Source organism: Vigna umbellata, chromosome 8 (genome assembly GCF_029865625.1).
Source record: "Vigna umbellata cultivar VRB3 chromosome 8, Vumbellata_1.0, whole genome shotgun sequence".
Classification (NCBI taxonomy): Eukaryota; Viridiplantae; Streptophyta; class Magnoliopsida; order Fabales; family Fabaceae; genus Vigna; species Vigna umbellata.
Genome location: NC_142172.1, coordinates 4,207,287 through 4,227,249, shown reverse-complemented (window position 1 = coordinate 4,227,249; position 19,963 = coordinate 4,207,287). Strand labels below are relative to the sequence as shown.

The window sequence follows — 19,963 nt, the reverse complement described above, 5'->3', positions numbered from 1 at the left end:
GTATCTCAAGAAGTCAGACTTGTGTGCAACAAGTCACAAGAAATTGGTATACTAAGTATGTTTTCTATTGGGCTGGAAAGGACTATGAATGGATGGTTCTTCAGAGATGAGCTAACTGTTGGAAGTACAGCCTACTCCTGCTGCTGATCATACTGCCTTCATTTCGCAAACTGATTTTGAGAAATATGTTGTTGATCAATTTAGGAAGAAGTTTGAAAGGGATGAGAGAGTTGAAGATACTCTTTTCAGATGGGAGAAGAAGGGAAACAAGAATGGCATTGGCTTTGAAACTGAAGATTCTGATGATGAGTCAACTGATGAAGATTGAATGGAATCTTCTTCATAAGAATAGGGACTACTTTTCTATGTGGATTTTATTTTTTATATTTTGTAATCATGGCATTAAGTCACCTCTGGTTTTATGTACTGCTTCGGTTTTATTTTGAAATGAAATGAAGATTTATTTTAGTAAATGATATGTGAATTGTGAATGTTGATTGCATTGTATGTGGACTAACCCTCAACCTAGTTGAGAAAAGAAGATTATGCAGTTCTGATATTGATCAAAAATTGATCACTGGTTTAAAAGTTCAAATTTCAGTACACTGCTAAATTGAATCGATTAAGGAAGAAGTAAAAAGAAAAAATTTCATGTCTGATTATAAAGAAAAAAGAATCATAAGAGCGCCATAAAAAAACGTCGAAGCCCCATCGAATACGCCGTTCTATTAAACACACTATTAATGCTGCCAAGTACTTCAATTCCCTTCACGTCCCAGCCCGGAAGCCTACGACGTTCTATGGGAGGGCAGAAAAGAAAAAAGATCCGAAAGTATGGTACTTTTTGGCAGAAGAACAAAACGTCGAATTCCAACATAACTCGACGTTCTATTAATGCTCTCGTGTTTAAAAGAAAAAACTAAAAAGAATTAAAAAGGTATAAACTTTAACCTTTGGCTTCCAATACTACGTCTAAGCCCCTTCAAATTCGACGTAACCCTTGCAATTTATAAGAAAAAATTAATAAAAAAGGCGCGCTATTTTAAGAGAAAACGTCGACTGGTTTGGGACTTCAACGTTATTTTTAAACATAACGTCAAATTTTTGTTGTATTCTACGTGAAATTTTTTTATTGAATGTAAATACAAAACACAATCTCACTGTTTGTTTGCGGTTCCATTTCTGCTTGAACTTTCTTCTTGGTGGACGACTGCGATAAAGAAAGAAGGTTATTTTTAAGTCGTTTCTTTCTTTGTAATGTCATTTGGTTCTCATTTCTAAGGTTGACCGATTGTTTTTCATTTATCTTTAGGCTATTTTTCGTACGAGGTCAGCGAACTTCATCATCTTCTCAAGTGACACCATTTGAAGTACTTTTTTTTTCTTAAAATACTCTTACGTATGATGTATGTGCTCGTGTTTGTGTTGTGTTTTTCAATTCTGGACGTATGATATCTATATGTATAACGATACTATGATAGTTTTTTTTCCTTCAACGTATGATATTTGTGTTCGTTCATTGTGAGCGAACTTGGTCATCTTCTCGAGTGACACCATTTCAAGTTTGGTTTTTTTTTCCTTCAATATCTCTTACGTAGATATATGTGTTCGTGTTTGTCGATTCTGGACGTATGATATATGTATAACGATAGATATTTGTGTTCGTGTACGTATACTATGATAGTTTATTTTTTTCCTTCAACGTATGATAGGTATTTATTTTTATTTCTCTACGTAAGTCAGTTTTTTTTCCCGTGGATTCTTTTTGTTTGGTGTAGTAGTATGGATCGAAACTGGATTCATCAGCGTCATATTAGTGAAGAGTATGAGCAAGGGGTTTCTGAGTTCATACAATATGTTAAAGAACACGCAAAACCAGTGAATGAGGCATATTTTTGCCCTTGTTTTCGTTGTCTCAATCAAGTATATGAAGACTTAGACAACATCCGTGATCATCTGTTCATCTATGGAATAATGAGAAGTTATACAGTTTGGACTTGTCATGGGGAAGTATTATATAAGCCAACAACTTTAAGAGGTTCGGATTACGTCGACGAGTGGATGAGTGATCATTTAGACAAAATGGTATGTGACGTTGGCGAAGAAAATTTTGGAAGAGCTCATTTATACGATAGTCTTAAGAACAATTCAGAGCAAGACTTGTATCCAGGATGCATCAATTTTACAAGGTTATCGGCTACTTTGAAATTGTTTTGTTTGAAAGCAAGAAATGGATGGACTGATAAAAGTTTCACGGAATTGTTGGAGTTGCTGAAGGAGATGCTACCAGAAAATAACACGTTACCTATCCGTAATTACAACGCGAAGAAAATTCTATGTCCAATGGGTTTGGAATACCAAAAGATACATGCATGTCCCAATGATTGTGTATTGTATAGAGATCAGTATGCTTCAATGAAGGTGTGTCCGACGTGTGGTTCGTCACGATTTAAGAAGAAACTTGATGAAAATAACGATGAACACAATGAAGGTCCACCGGCTAAGGTGATGTGGTATTTACCTATAGTACCTAGGTTGAAACGATTGTTTTCTGTTAAAGAAGATGCGAAGAATCTTATGTGGCACGTTGATGGAAGAAAATGTGATAATCTTCTTCGACACCCAGCTGATTCCCTACAATGGAAGAACATTGATGGCACATTTCCCGAATTTAGTGTAGAGCCGAGAAACTTAAGACTTGCACTTGCTATCAATGTATGAATCCTTATGGCAACTTAAGTAGCAAGCATAGTTCATGGCCAGTTATTTTGATGATTTACAATCTATCTCCTATGTTGTGCATGAAGAGAAAATACATGATGTTGTCTATGATGATATCGGGTCCTAGACAACCTGGAAATGACACTGATGTTTATCTAAAACCGTTAATTGACGATTTAAAAATGTTGTGGGAAGAGGGCGTCGAGGTCTTCGATTCATATTCAGAAGAAAACTTTCGTTTGCGTGCAATGTTGTTTTGCACCATAAATGATTTCCCAGCATATGGGAACTTGAGTGATTATAGTGTTAAAGGTCATTTTGCATGTCCGATTTGTGAAGAAAATACTAGTTATCTTCAACTGAAGCATGAGCAAAAACTGTGTACACAAGACACCGAAGATTCCTTCCTCGAAATCACCCTTACCGTAGATTGAAAAAAGCGTTTAATGGAAGTCTTGAGGATGATGTAGTGTGCAGACCACATAATGGGGAAGAAGTATACAACCAGGTGAGGAACATTAATGTTGTCTTCAGAAAACATAAATAGAAGACCGTTGAGAAAAACATTTGGAAAAAGTGATCAATATTCTTCAATCTTCCATATTGGTGTAAACTTGATGTGCGACATTGCATAGAAGTGATGCATGTTGAAAAAAATGTATGTGATAGTGTTGTTGGGACTTTACTAAACATTAAAGGAAAGACAAAAGATGGAGTGAAAGCACGACAAGACTTAGTTGACATGGGAATTCGTTCTGAGTTACATCCGCAATCCATAGGAAGACGCACATATCTTCCTCCAGCTTGTCACACTCTTTCAAAAATAGAAAAACAAATTTTTTGTCAATGTTTACATAGTGTGAAGGTTCCACAAGGTTATTCGTCGAATATTAATAGCCTTGTTTCTATGAAAGATTTCAAGTTGGTTGGTTTAAAGTCTCACGATTGTCACGTCTTAATGCAACAACTTTTACCAGTAGCTATTCGAGCCATATTACCTGCCTCTGTTACAGGTATTCTCACACGTTTGAGTTTGTTTTTCAATCAATGCCATTTGCAAGAAAGTTGTTGATCCTCGACCGTTAGATGATTTGCAAAATAAAGCCATCAGACTATTGTGCCAATTGGAAATGTATTTCCCACCCTCATTTTTTGATATCATGGTTCATTTGATTGTCCATCTAGTGAGAGAGATTCGAATATGTGGGCCGGTTTTCTTGAGCTGGATGTACCCGGTTGAAAGATACATGAAGATCTTAAAGGGATATGTTAAGAATCAATTGAGACCGAAAGCTTCGATTATAGAGCACTACATTGCAGAGGAAGCCATTGAATTCTGCTCAAGTTATATGCCAAGTTGTGACCCAATAGGACTTCCAAAGAAAATACATGAAAACATACGTGAAGGAAAGGAAGTTCGAGGAGTAAGGATTGAAAGTGTTAGTGGAAAAGAAGTTATCAAGCACATTTGTACATTTTAAACAACACAGAGGATAATATTCCTTACATTTCACAACACATTGATGAAATTAAGTCAGCACATCCACGTATGAGTGAAAAGTGGACACTTAATGAACATAACAAATCCTTTTTAGCTTGGTTTAAGAAAAAGATTTATGCGACTCCGAATGTTTCTGAAAATCTATTGAGACTAGCTCGTGGACCTAACACTGATGTGATCACTTTCGACGGCTATTACATAAACAATTACTTGTTCTATTCAAAGGAGGAAGACGATAAAAGTAGAGTTCAAAATAATGGAGTTACCCTACAAGCTGAGGCTGTACACTTTTCCAATTCCAAGGATAAGAATCCAATTACAGCATCAATCAGTTATTTTGGAATAATACAAGAAATTTGGGAAATTGATTATGTCACTTTTAGAGTTCCAGTTTTCAAGTGTAAATGGGTTGACAATAATTCTGTGTGGTGACAGAAGACCTCAGATTCACTTTGGTGGATCTTAACAAAATGAGTTACACGGATGAACCATTTATTATGGCTAGTCAAGCAAGACAAATATTTTATGTCACTGACCCAGTGAATCATAAATGGTCAGTGGTATTGGAAGGCAAAGCCATGCACACTACTGATGATGAAGACTCTCTAGATATACTTGAGACAAGCTCTTTCTCATCAAGAACCATTAAAAATAAGGTTGATGATGTAACCGATGAAATACATGCAACTCGATGTGATTACAACAAAGGCATATGGGATAAATAGGTGTCTTAACATTGTTTTAATTATTTGTACAATTTATTTATTTTGTCTATTCTAACAATAATGTACTAACACTTTGTAAACAGGTATGACGAGCTCTGGATCAGGTCCGACGGGAGGAGGGGGTAGATCTGTGACTCGGATGCCTGATGTCACATCCCGTCGGGTTAATGAGAAACCAGTGACAGTGGAGTTTGATCCCCGAACATTTGTGCCTATTGGGGCACATGCAACATCGTTCAAAAGTTACTTGGGCGTGATGGCAAAAGCACATGTCCCTATTGTCGCTACTTCGATTATGTCCCACAGGTTGACAAAAATCTACTATGGCAGGATATTTTGGTATGTTTAAGATGTTTTACTTCCATCATTGACTTATTTTTGTTGATCATGCTTTAACATTAATTTTGTTTTTAACAGGAAAATTGGAATATCCCTAATGATGAGAGGATAAGGAAGAAGATTTTATCCCACATTGCAGTCCGGTGGAGGCACTTCAAGACGAGAATGACACGTCAATACGTCTTTGGCTCTAAACAGAACGACACTCCTTATACAAAATATAAAATAACTGAGGTGGAGTAGGTGCAGTTTAAAGAATCTAGACTTACTCCTGAGTGGTAGGTATGTTTCTAATATTTTGCTTTAGTCACACAAGATGTTAATTTGTGATTTATGCTTAATGATTTTCATTTTTTCATAGGTGAAAAGGATAGCTGCCCAACAGAGGCAGAAGCTTAATGATACACCACACGTACTGTCACGTGGTGGTTATGCGTTATTAAGGAAAAAGATGAGAAAACGTTGCGCTGAGGAGTTAGGTCTTGAGTCACCTGATCTAGCACCTCCGCTAGCCAGACATGAATTGTGGAAGGCTGCACGGACAAAGTCCAATGGCCAGTTTACATCCTAGTCTGCTCAGGAGATATCCCAGAGAATTGTAAGTGGAAACTTTTAACTGATTACCATAGTGCATAAAATAATTATGTAAAAAACTTTTTAATGTGTCTAACTTCATTATGATATGCAAGATGACTTGGTTGACCAACAGAGTCAAGGCACATTTGTGGCACAAGGTAGGGAGGACCTCCTAGTAGCAGCCACAGGTCAGCTAGACCGTCCAGGTCATGTGCATGCTGTTGGAGGAGCTATTGGATTGAGGGACTACTTTGGCCATAAACCAAGAAGCACAAAAGTCGTGACTCAGGAAATCGTTAGTAGCATCAGGCAACAGGTGCAAGTCGAATTAGAGGAAAACATGGGTGAATGCTTAAGAATGCTCGAAGAAAAACTTGCGATGATCACCCAACAACAGCAATAGCAACAACAACAGCAACAACAAGAACAACAAGAGCAACAACAACATTCACAGCAGGACGCCCCTACAGATGATCCTACTGCACCTCGTGTGAGCACCAAAGGCTCATGCTCTACTGTAGATTGTACTGATTACAATATTCAGTATGAGTTTTTGGTTGATGAAGATCCTTCGCGCGTAGTGGCCATGGGACGACAGATTGTAGGAGGCCAGACCATTCGTGGTGCTCCTTTATTGCCCACTCACGCGCGAGTAATGATTGATGATCCAAGAGACCCCCAGGCTCGAGTGTCAGTGCCTACATCTGAAATCCAATTCGTGGGGGACGCCTTAGGCACATTTATAGCTTGGCCTAAGGCTATGATCATGCCATATTTTGGCCCACCAGCGGTATTATATTCTTCTTTTTATTATCTTAAATCTTCAAGTTATAATTAAACGATTCCTAACTTTTGTAAATGTGAGTTGCAGGTCTACCGTCTTGAGAAACAACCAATTGTTCAACCTGTGAATGAGGCTCGTGAGGAAGCAAAAGACGATAATGATGCTATATCCATATTGACCTCCAGATTAAATAAGTTGAGAAAAGGACCAGTAGAGATGTTGTGGGAGTTAAGAACATTTGGCCTCGAGTGCCATGTTCCATTGTATATTAATTTTGATGATGCATATGAGATCATTGGTGGAGAAAAAATGCTCAACATTTCATGCATACAACTATGGTGCATGTAAGTTTCCTTGATTATGCAACGGTTCAACATTACCTCTCCATTGTCCACTTCAGTAATAAAGACGATAAGAGAGGATTGGGCATGATATTTGAATAAACATTTTAAATAGCTATAGCTTTAGGTTTTTCCTTTCATGATAGTAGCATTTGCTTACTTGTGCAGCTTTTAAACTGTTAATAGATTATTGTGAATAGATGAATATTGTGAATAGATGAATGGAAAACTGGGTTCTTTTAAGTTTTGATGATAGCATTAGCGTCTTTTAGTTTTACTATTTAATTGGAATTGATGAATTGATGATAACATGGTTTAAATTAATTAATTCTGTGAATATATATGAATTGGAAAACTGGTTTCTGTATTTCAGGTTTGGTTGAATGAGCTAAACTGAATCAAATCTAAAAAAAACACTGAAGGTAACGTCAAAGTATACACCGTTCGACGTTCAAACATCGACAGTAACGTCCAATATCGACAAGTTCGACGTTAGCCTTACGTCCATCCCCTTATACTTGACGTCAAATATTCCTTTAAATATAAATATTTATTCAAATATTACTCAAAAATTGACGTCCTCTTTGAACTTCGACGTGAACACTACGTCCGTTATCTTCCGCAACGACATTAACTTTACATTAATTCCCTCGTACATGAGACGTCAAATCTTACTATAAATATAAATATTTATTCAAATAATGGACGTCGTTTTCTTTACTAACGGACGTAACCTCACGTCGTTGCACAAAATCGACGTTAGGTTTACGTCCATTCTCGATCGACTCGACGTCAAATTGTCCTATTAACGTCACCTAGTGATATTCGACGTAAAATTTACGTCACCCGCTATGACGTCGGTCGCGAATTCATCGTTAAAAGCCAAAAATAACCGACGTAATACGTTGTTTTTGTACTAGTGATTATTGCCACAATTTATAGTACACCTCGCTATAGGAATGAGACAAAATATTTATTCAAATCAGTTGGTGTATTTTAGTTAACAACAACTTCGTTATTATATTGAGCTTCATGCCATGGGATCACCATTCATGTGAAGATGAGTTATCATTGTTACAATTAATTTATGGGCTTTAGTCTCATTTCCCTCGACGACTCAAGTACTTGTTAATGCATTTCACAATAATTTTTTCTAACATAAGAAAGTCAATAGAAATATTACCATGAGTAATTAATGTTTTATGTCTCAGACTCAGGTGCCTTCTTTTTCAATTAAATTTTTTGCTTGAAACTTTATATGTTTTCATTTGACTATCACAATGCATTAAGATAGGAGGTATAAGCTTTCATATAGAATTTTTTCAAGTTTGTCTCAGTAGTAGTCGTATCTAAAACGATAATCTCTTCTTTTATGGTAGATCGTAAAATAACAAACATATTTCTATCGTAAAACATAATAACAGTTGATTTTTGTGTCATCAAAAATTCAATTTACATCACTATTTTCTTTAATAACAAGAGAAAATTTCATGAATTCTATAATTAATTGTTCGTTTCAAATATTTAAACATCATTTCTAATGTAGTGCAATGAGAATAACTAGGATTATGCGTATAATTTTGTAACCTATCAATTACATAAGCAATATTACATATATGGATAAATTTGTCATATTATATATAGATAAATTTATAAAATATAATAAAGAACCTTTAAGAATATTTATGAGAAACAATGTCTTCACCTAAATTTTTCTTTAATTTAATAGATGAGTCATAAGATATTAAAATTGGTTTCACATGAAAATGATTGAATTTCTTCAAAATTTTCTCTACATAATGAGATTGAGTTACAATAATGTCATTATCTTTTTTATAACCTTATTACCTGGAATAATGTCTACAGGACCGAGGTTCTTCGTATCATAATTAACTGACAACAAGTGTTTCATATATTTTATAATATCTATATCAACACACAAACATAGAATAACATAGACGTCATTCGTCACTATTAATTTGAAAATCATGAAAGAATAATTTGATTGAATGTTCATTCAAGTACTTGTTTTAAACCATATAAAAGACCTTACAAGTTTACATATTTTATTTCTTGACTCTTAGCCCTCAAGTTTATTCATATATATTTTCTTTTCTAAATTACCATTTAGAAAAATAGTTTTAATCAATTTATCATGTAATAAAAATCTAAGAAAACATTTTTAAATTTCATAATAGTATTAGTAGAAATTTTACTCATTTTAGAATTAATAAACAATAATCTATAAGTAGTGTTATGCAAAGAGTAACCAATATAAACATAATAATCTCTTTTAATTCCTATTCTTATTAATAAGAGATATAATAACCTTTACAACACACTCATACTTTATAAAGAATTCTATTGAGAATATAACAAATAAAGTACAAAGTTTCATCCTACATATTTTTAAGCTTGTTTTAAACTTTAAAGACAAATAGATAACATGAAAGCAATTTTGAAATCATAAATCACAAACATGACGTCCGATACAACAATTTCTTTTAATTTCATATGTCATAAACAATATTTTCAAACTCATGAATACGATAAGAAAAAGGTTTCTTATAAATATGTTCAAATTCCTCCTACTTTTTCTAAAAAGTTAAAAAGGGTCCCAACTTCTGAAAAAACTGTTCAAGTTAATCCTTTTTTGTTACGACGTCAAATTTTTAACGGTGCAGCTGCCAACCTGGACAAAACATAATGGTGTGTCTAGTTTATGTCATTGTGTGACAGTGTGAGGTTAAATGACGCGTAAAATTTAAATTAAAAAAAAATATTTTGACAGAGGGTAGGGGCTGCTTTGCTCTGTGTTGAAGAAGATGCAGATGTTGATGGCATGATGAAGACTGACGATGAAGGGTTTGCTTACAGGTTCGAAGAGTTTGATGTGCTGATGGAAAATCTTGGTTGGGTGATTTTCGCGAGAGGGTTGGACGTTTTTTATTCGCGATGAACTCGCGATTAGGGTTCCTAATTTGGGATTTTCTGTCCTGCGATTAGTGGTAGGCTTAAAACTTAGAGTGATATATAGCAAGAATAAAAAACAAAATACGAGGGTGTTGAATGTGTTAAGTCCTACAAACAATTTGTTCACTAAGATATGACTTATTACAAAGGCTCAATCAAATACATAAACAAAATACAAGTCTTGTAATATATTTTGTCATCACTTTAAGTTTTTGGAATTGCTTTTATCACCATCAAAATTTACTCTTGAAGAATGATCTCCATCACCTTCTTCTTTGTCCAACAAATTTATTATTTGTTCGGCCTATTATGGCACTGATTATCGAGTGATTTGCTGTTTGTTGGTCCTATCATGTAACCCTTTATTGGACCGTTATTGGATCATCTATTAATGTTTAATCTCATGCTCGAGATGTATGCCTTGGCGTAAGGGGGTGTGCTAGAGATCCCACATCGATTAAAGATAAAGCAAGTATACAATATGTAATTGGGTGCAAACTTCACTATATAAACTGGTTTGATAAAGTTGAGTTAGGTTTAAAGCCTACTTTTTAAGAAAATGTCTTATAAATGTTACGAAGTAAAACACTTAAAATATATCCATAACATCAAATATCTTTATTAGAAACATGATGTTTAAAAGTAGAAGATGTTGAAACATCACATAATACAATAAAAAAAACAATGGATTTAGATATAATAGAAAAATAACACTATTTTAACTAGCCAAAATTTCTATTTTGTTGTGGCTAGCATAATAAATTTTCACCGGTAAATATTTCAAACTTACTAATTATATCCATAACAAAAATTTTATAAAATTTATCTCTGACTTTTGTAATAATAAGAATATTGAAGAATAAAAAATATTTTTCTCTCTAAGGATGTTAAGTAAAAATCAAAATAAAAAATATAATAATACAGTTTGGGTTGAAGTGCATAGATGTTATCCTTAGAGAGAAAACACCCCTATTGCATATGGCAAGAAAAAATATGTGTTTCTTTTTCATGATACCACAATCCCGTCAGATTGATCGAGTGCAGTGAAGGAACTTTGAACCTTATGAACTACAATGTTTTAAAAGATAATATAGAACAAAATATTGAAAACACCTTTATGTGATCTTGACCAATAATTTTAAGGGAGTAAAAATAATACACTAAAAATTTAATCATATAACTAATAGAACAAAAAAAAAACATTATTAGCATCATACTCCATAATATGTTAATAAATTGAATTTGTGTTGTTTTCATCTTCATATATAAGTTTCCTTTTATCACTTTAGAAAATGAATTTATTCTTTTATTTTTCTTAAGTATACTTATTTAAAAAAAATAGTTTAAGACTAATAGATAAATTATTAAAATCTAATTAAATATTGAGATATGTAATTATTAAAAGGAAAATATATGATAATCTTTCCATAATTAAAATCAAGTTATGCATAATAGCTATTTTTTTTTCTTTTAAGTTCATAACAAAATTACTATACAAAAGACTCATAATATAAAAAAAAGCACAAAAGTAATATTTTAGTATCATGTGCAACAAGATAGAGTTATATCTTTTTTTCTTTGAAATGGAACAAAACATTTTTGAGAAATGAGAAAAAAAAAATTAGTGTTTAACTTTTTTTTCAAAAACAACAAAAAAAAATGTGAAAAAGTAAAAGATAATAGAACAATAAGTAAATCAAGAGAGAAACAGAGAGAGAGAAATATCTTAACGAGTTTTTATTCTATTATATTTATTTCCATATTTTAGTATTTATTAATATTAAAGGACGTGTGCTAAAAAAAAGTTACAAATCTTCCTACACTCTCAAATATAGAATATTATAAGTTTTTTTTACCCTTAGGTTGTATTTACAAGTAGAAAAAAAAGTAAAAAGTTAAAAAAATTATTCACTCATAAACAATATTCACCTATATAATTAATAGTTCATAAAAAGGTTCAAACTCTCAAATGATCCTCGTATTTATTCAAGAATCTTAATTCGGTCCTCTTGTTTAAAACGGTCTCAATTGGGTCCTAAATTTTATAAATTAGTAACAATTAAACTTTTTTCGTTAAGTGGTAGCAAAAGACATCAAGACTTGTTGAGCTGTAATATTTTTTGGAGGACGTGTCATTCTTAATTAATTTCAATGACTGATGTGTTTAATGATAATAATTTACACGTGGAGTGAATTATGACTTGCAATTCCCCACCCAAATTAGGGTTCTAAAGTAGAGGGGATTCTTGCGTCGCAAGGACATGGAGAAGTTTTATAGTGGCTGTTGGTTTTATCACGATGGCGCATTACATAGCTGGGTTATGTGGTCTTCTCTTTTTGCAGGTTGAAGAAGGTAATGGAGGCAGTGCACGAGGCTCCCTGAAGAAGATGAGGTTCGCGTGAAGCTCGCGAGAACGCCATTTCTTGTTGGTTTCGATTTGCAGGTGATTCGCGGTTGTGACACGATGGAGAGACCATGGTGACACAATTAAGCTCGTTATGAAGGAGGATTGCATGACGATTTCAGACTAGGGTTTCATTTTCTCTACAGGTTAGAGTGCACGATTTGGGTTTCGTTGGTGATTGTCGACGAGGTTGATGGTTTTGCGGTGAGAAGCTTGCGAACTCGCGAGTTAGGGTTTCAATTTGCGTTTTCTTTAGATTTTTCTAGTTTTGGGTTATCTATGATTGTAAGTGCGTGATAATGGAACTAGATGCTCCATGTGCACTACGGTTGCATGATTTGGGTGGCGCAATTCTCGCGATTTTGTATCTGCAGGTTCACAAAGAAGATGATTCACAATGGAAGAGGAACAAAGACACAATATCGTGGTGGCGCTTCTCTGGTTCGCGTCTTGGTTGCAATTTTGGGCTTTTAACAATCTGAGTTTTCTAGTTTTCAAGTCTTCACAGAGTCGCGATCATTGTGTAGTAGTGGAACTCTCGATTTTTGTGATTAGGGTTTCATCACGGTGGCTGAATAACGGCCTACTATGTGATGGAAGCAGCTCCAAGCTCCATGCTAAAGCAACTACACGAACCAGAATGACGCAACAGATTGATTGGATGAGTGAAAGCAAAGGTGCACGCCAAGTGTTTGTGAAATGATTCAGTGAAGGTTTGGTGATGTATGAGGTTTCTCAAGCTAAAAAAGTCTTCCAAAAGGGAAGAAAGCTAGAGGAGGGAGTGCATAATAAGCACAAGATCGGTTGAACTCTGAAGATAAGTCTAGAGTAAACTCAACAACATTTCTTTATCATTTCAAAGTTGGATTTTACAAAGGAGAGTGCCTCTCTTTTATAGGTGAAGAGAGGCTCTATATCTGATCTACAAAGCTCTAAAGAATGGCAAAAGAAGTGTGTTGAAGACGCAATCCAAGCTTGGGCCAAAGTCTCGCATGAATTACTTTAAAAACGTGTTTTAAATGCTGAAAAATATGGTGCAGATTGGCTGAGCGTGAGCAGCAGGTGGTTGAGCGAATTTCCATTCTAGAAGCCAATTTCCTTTGTATTTATAATCTGGAAGGTAACTTTCTCAATCTGGAAAACACCCTTTTTCCTTCTTCCTTTGCCTCCTTTGCTTCCCTTGGCTCACCAAGCTTCTTTGGGTGATTGTCCATGGTCTTCAACCTTTATTTAAGGCCTACAAAACAATGCAAATGTTATTTAGCAAAGTTAATCCATCTAAGACTTAGATAAGGAAAGATTTTTTTTGTTAAAAGTCTTTATTCACTTCCCTTTCTTAGTCTTAGTCTAAGTTGATACTTCTTTGGATGGGAAGTCCCTAAAGGAGTTGCCATCATTCCCTCCCTCTTTAAAATGATTTGTCTTCAAATCGGAAAGAAAGAAAGAAGCACAACTTTGGTTATTGTTGTCCGCCGGGGTCAAATATATATCTACAAAAGATAGCAAAAATTAATATGATGAAAAGGATGTATGCAAAAACAAGAAGACAAAATGAAGGCCTTTTATTTTTTAGAAATATTTTCTTAGAAGTTGTATTGGAAAAATTGAGAAGTTCATATTCACAAGTTCCTTGACTTTTATCTTGAGTTACTTGTTTCCACAAGGGTAACATTAACTCAAGATTTGAATTGCCATATTTTGAAAAGGATTGCATAGAATATGGAATGTCAATTGTTTGGAAAGAGAAGTTAATATTTGAAGACTCAATAATGATTGGAAAAGAAGTAAAGAATTGGAAACCTTCCCTTTTAGGTTCCATGATTTTTGGAGGAGTTGAATTTGCCATCAGTAGCAATTTCTCTCTTTCTTTATTTTCCACTACTTTCTTCTTTTCTTCTTCTCTTCCATTTTCCTCTTCTCTTCTTTCTCTTTGTCGTCTTTCTTCTTCTCTCCTTCTTTCTTCTTTCTCTTTTCTCTCTTCTTCTTTTCTTACTTCTGCTCTTCTCTCTCTTTCTTATTTCTCTCTCTTTTCTTGTTCTCTCCTTTCTTCTTCTCTTTTCCTTTCTTTTTCTTTTCTTTCTTCCTCTCTTCTTTTAATCTCTCTTTCCCTTTTTTTATCCTTCAACTCTTGAAGTCTTGCCCCAAATTCTATTTCTCTACGAAAGAAACCATGATCATTTAAACTCTCAAGAAATATTTTTCCATTTTCAATACTATCTCTCATTAGTTCCAGGTTTCTTTTGATTGTAAGAGGCACAAACTTTCTTCTCATGCAAGCTCTTATTAATTCATACCAATCATGAATAGAGGATTTTCTACCTTTATTAACCCAATATTGTATTTCATCCCACCACTCACGTGCATGATTTTCTAACCTAGAGAGATATAAACTAAGAACACGATATTCACACTCTCTAGAAAGAACAATGGGACTATAGGATTCAATTTCACTTTGTCTAACAAGGAATGGATGCATTTTATCAATTTCTTTTTCCCAAACTAGGTATGATAAGGCATCTATGTCTTTACCAAAGAATGGAAGTTTACTAGCTTGAGTATACAAATCATCCTTAATATATGAATTATATTAACTATATAAACTAGACGACATATATGAATAACAAGACATTTTATTTCTAGAAGTTTTTCACAAACTTTTTGGATATTTGATGAAGGATTTCTTGAAAGATTCTAGAGGTAAAATGAACCAAATAGCTCCCAAGAAGGAGAGGTGAGTCACAAATGGACAAGCTTAAGAAACTTGTCCTTCCTAGCAAGAGTGTCTTTGGTTGTTTCTTACCTTAGTTTCTAGGTAGAAATCTTTCAAAAGCTTTTTTGAATGCAAGATGAAATGCACCTAGAAACCAAATGAAGGTTTAGCTAACGCGGCCCTATGTATCATGGAGACTTAAAACATAAAAGACAAGCAAGCAAAGTAAAGTAAACAATGCAAATGCAAAATGTTAAGCGGTCCTAAGTGAAAATGCAAGTGACACTTTGAGCCCCTTGACACACTTTCACACTAAGAAGTGGAAATTAAGTTATTACAATGTTTAATTGTGCAGTTGGAATTGCTTAAAAAGCATTTTTCCAAGCCACTTTAACTTGCAAAATGAAAATCCAAATAAACTTCAAATGTTCCGTGATATAAAGCTGTAAAAACTCTTGAAATTGTGCTTAAAATGATACAAAATACTAAGCTATAAAATCTGGAGTGTGTGCAACTCCAAACTGTTTGAAAAGATTGTGCAAAGGTGATGAAATGCTACTGAATTCAGAAGTAGGAATGCAGCTTTGAGAGCAACTCCCTTGGCCAATTCTACAATCTCTCCACTTTTTAGGATGCTACCCTCTTGGAGAAAGGTTTCTACACCTTGGACACCTCACCAATATGTCACACCACCAAAGCAAACACCAAACCAGTCAACAAAAACCAACTACTGCACTAGATTAACAATTTACACGAGACAAATTTTGTGGCACAATTTGAAAGCCAAACAAGTTGAATTCAATTGAGTTTACACATTGAATCATAGGAGGGACACAAAAGGAACCTAGGAAAGGCACTAGAAAAGATTAAACAATCAATAAAATAAAAACTGGATTAAACAATCAAGAAAATAACAAACTATTTGATGAAAGTCCCCAATGAAGTGCAGATTTTTGGAATTTGGAGTTTTGGGGTTCAAAAATCTGGATTGCTTGGTTTTTCTTGCTTTTTATGATTGTATTACTGTGCATTGATCATGTAATTATATTTGGAAACACTAAACCAGCTTTTGCCAATCCAGTAATGAAGATTATAGATTTGAAATTGTCAAACAGCACTTAAAATGCACACTACACCAAATAATGACTTTGAAAATGGTGGTTTCAAACCCAAAAATGCTTGGAAGTGTTTCAACAGCTCAAGTGATGCTTCAAGCAAGTTTATATCATCAATTTGAAGGTGTGTAAACACTTAAACAACCAAGAAACAGATTACACAACAAGATCATTGGTCCACTTCCAAATTTAGGCAAAATTAATGTTGTAGATGGTGATTTTGCATATATGCTCAAAACTGACCAAATGAAGAGTGCACACAAGTTTGAAATTGTAAAATAAGCCTTTTCAAACGTTCACAATGCACAGAAACAACTGGATGCATCAAATGACAATACCAGTTGCCAAAAATGAAGAAAAATGCACTAAAAACGGCACCATAATGCAAAGAAGGTACTGGAATCAAACTGGAGAGCACAAACAAAGCTTATGGAAGTTCTAATTGACTAGATCTAGCTGTAGAATATGAGCTAGCAGAGTTTAAGTAACCTAAAACATAGCAAGGAAATTAAGCATGATGCATAACTTGGATGAAACAGTAACATCAATTTGTTACAGCATTGTGAACTACTCAACCATACTTTTTGCAATTTAGTGATTAATTTGAGTTTCCATTACTTGAGACATGTGTAATATCATGAAAGAAACTTGTCTCAAGCTTTTAAAACAATAAATCTAGATAAAAACAAATTACTCAAGATTAAACCAGAATTGATTTTTTATGCAGATATTTGAAACTGAAATATGTTTTGTAGAGTTGTGAGCTCTTATGATCAAAGCTAGACTTGATCTCATTGCTTTATATGATCAATATATGGCTAGCAACTGCACTGAACACAATTAAAAACAAAAGTCACAGCTAGAATAGAATCAAATACATGATGACAGAGTTGAATGGATGTGCGACGTGTGAAAGATTCTACTCGACGTGTGAAATATATATATAATATTGTTTTTACATTATACTCAATATTTCCAACATGCTTTCATTAGATAAAGTTTTTTGAAATTTTTGGAAAAGATTTAATACACTTATTATCTTTATTTTAATACACAAATGAAAATTCGTTTGTTTTCACACTTATTATCTTTATAAACAAGGAGTCTAATGAGGTTTCAACAAGAGCTAAAATTAGAGATTACATATGTACTTATCAAACCTATTTTCTTGAATATTGGTTTTTCTTTGAGTTTGGGATGCGTTGTCTTCATGTCACCCAGTTGTAACAAATAATCTTTAGTTTTCTTCATCATTCCCTTTTATTATGAAGCTTTCTTTTTTTATTTTGGGAAACTTTTTTTCTATTGTCCCCTCCATTTCAACATTTTCTTGAACTTTTTAGACATTAGAGATATTTTGTTATCAATTGAGTTTTTCCGACTCAACCTTGGATGCATCGCTTTTCTTCTATAGATTGTTCAGTTCACTAACTTCCATGTTCTTGAGTTAGTTGTTCTTCAAGAAAACCTTGCCTATAGGACTTTCTCAGATGATGTCAGATCTTTTTTGTCACAATTTTGGAGATGCACCTCATCTTATGTGGGCTTCTTTAGATCTCGTGCTTCTTGTATGGTGGTGGTTTTAGGTTTCCAAACCTTTGGCATGTTGTCTATTAACTTTAGGTTGATCCATTGGTACAAAAACAACATATAACGTCACGCGTTTAACGTCCAACCACTGAATAGCCAACGTTAAAAATGACTGGTGGCATTTTTGTAAATAAATGCAATTATTAAATGTTGTTTAGAATTGTAATTCGACGTAAAAGGATATAAAACTTCGAATGCCCTAGTGTTAGACGTCAAAAGGTCAGTGAACTCAATAAAAATTTGAGCGGAAGATTGAAAATTCATTCAGTTTATCTTAGCGCGTGACACCCTCTTCTCTTCTCAAACTTTTCTCGGACGAAGTTTAATGACCATCACATGTAATCTTTCTTTCATTTGATACAAATGCATTTTATGTATGATATTCGTTTGTTTTGAGTAATTATTTTCGTGCTTTTGTTCTTCATAGGCGCATTCTGCTTTCTTTGTCATCGGTGATGACACTTTATTCTGACAAACCCACCTTTTGAAGGTTAGTTTTCATTTTCGTTTTGAAGAACTTATTTGTTGAAGTTGTTTGTTGTTTTTTTGGTTGAACTTGTTTGTTGTTTTTTTTGTTGAACTTGTTTGTTGTTGTTTGGTTGAACTTGTTTGTTGTTGTTGTTTGATTGAACTTGTTTGTTGTTGGTTATTGTTGTTTGTTGTTGATACTACGTTCATGGTTCTTGCTTTATAAAATACCAAAAACTGAAATTTGTTCTTTTTCTGCTTTTCAGGTCTCGTAGATCTGTAAAAAAGGATCACAATTAATTAAAAAAACAAAAAAAAATTATTAACGTCGTATATTAAACAAAATTCCACATTAAGTTAACGTCGTATATTGACAAAATTCGACATTAATTTAACGTCGAATTTTTTAAATTCGACATCAATTTAACGTCTCCAGATATGACGCCGTTCGCCAATTCGCCATTAAAAATCCAAAATATTCGACGTTGTACGCGATATTTGTACTAGTGATCTAAGCTTTAGAGAAACTTTTTCTTGAAGTTTTTAACTTGTTTAGTAAAACCTACATTCTTCCAAAAATGTCATCTATTATGTCACCGTCCTTTATGATTAAAGTTTCATATTTGAGTGTGAGGTTGACAAATTTCCTTAGTTTGACATCCTTGTTTCCTAAATAGAACCTACATTTCACTTTGCAATCTTTAACCTAAAAGAAAATGCTTAATACCATTTTTGGTCCCTAGTTTCGTTATGTGTGTTCAAAGTGATCCTTCTATTTTTCAGAAGTTCATAATGGTCCTATATTTTTGAAAATGGTTCAAGTTGATCCCTTTTGCTTACAGCATTAAAAATGCTAATAGTGTAATGTCCACCATAGCCAAAAGGGAATGACATGTTCAGTTTTGCAATACGTGCCAACATTAGTCCAATTGACGTGGCAATTTCCTTGTTTCTAGGTTGTTCAATTATTCGATTTGGGTTTCCTGCGTTTTGAACATTAAGGTTTTCTACATTTTGTGGTTTCTCGCAGGTTGAATCACAAATACGAAGCGCGACAATGGTTAAGGTTCCTCTGTGTTTGAATTTGCAGGTCTATTTGTGGTTACAAGTAGCTCGATGATGGTGGCAGCACAATTTGGGGGTTTTGTAATCGTGCGATTTCATGGTGGAAGAGGGTGGTTGCATGAGCACAATGTTGCTCGAAGGTTGAAGGAGAACAGTGGTTTGCGGTGGTGCTCGTGAGGTTCTTGTGAGTGCGATTTAGTTTTTGATGGAGGAGAAAGTCGCGAGATTGATTTGCGAATTTAGGGGTTCTCGTGGTTGACGATTTAGGGTTTCTATAAATTGGTGAATTAGGATTTCTGGAAATTAGGGATTTAGGGTTTGCTGTAGGTAATGGAGGATTTGTGGTTGATGGAAAAATGAAGGAGCTCTCACGCCAAATTGAAACCAATTTTACCAAATTGGGGTTATTCATTAAAATTGAAACCAATTTCACCAAATTGGGATTATTCGGCGCAATGACTTTGCTCAATTCAAGGAAGAACTTTCACGAACCCTAACTCTTTCCTTTTACCCAATAACTTTAATTTTAACATTTCCACACCAATAAACCTAACGTTCTCAAATCAATTGACCTGAGCTTGCCAAAAAATCAATAATTGGAAAGCTCATTCACTTTTAGCCAGTATGGACATTACACCGTTAGCGTTTTT

At 34.0% G+C, this 19,963-nt stretch overlaps 1 pseudogene; it reads left to right on the top strand.

Moving 5' to 3' along the window:
* The first annotated feature begins 1,707 nt into the window (after window positions 1–1,707).
* On the top strand, window positions 1,708–6,994 carry LOC148193882 (uncharacterized; annotated as a pseudogene).
* The last annotated feature ends 12,969 nt before the right edge of the window (window positions 6,995–19,963 follow it).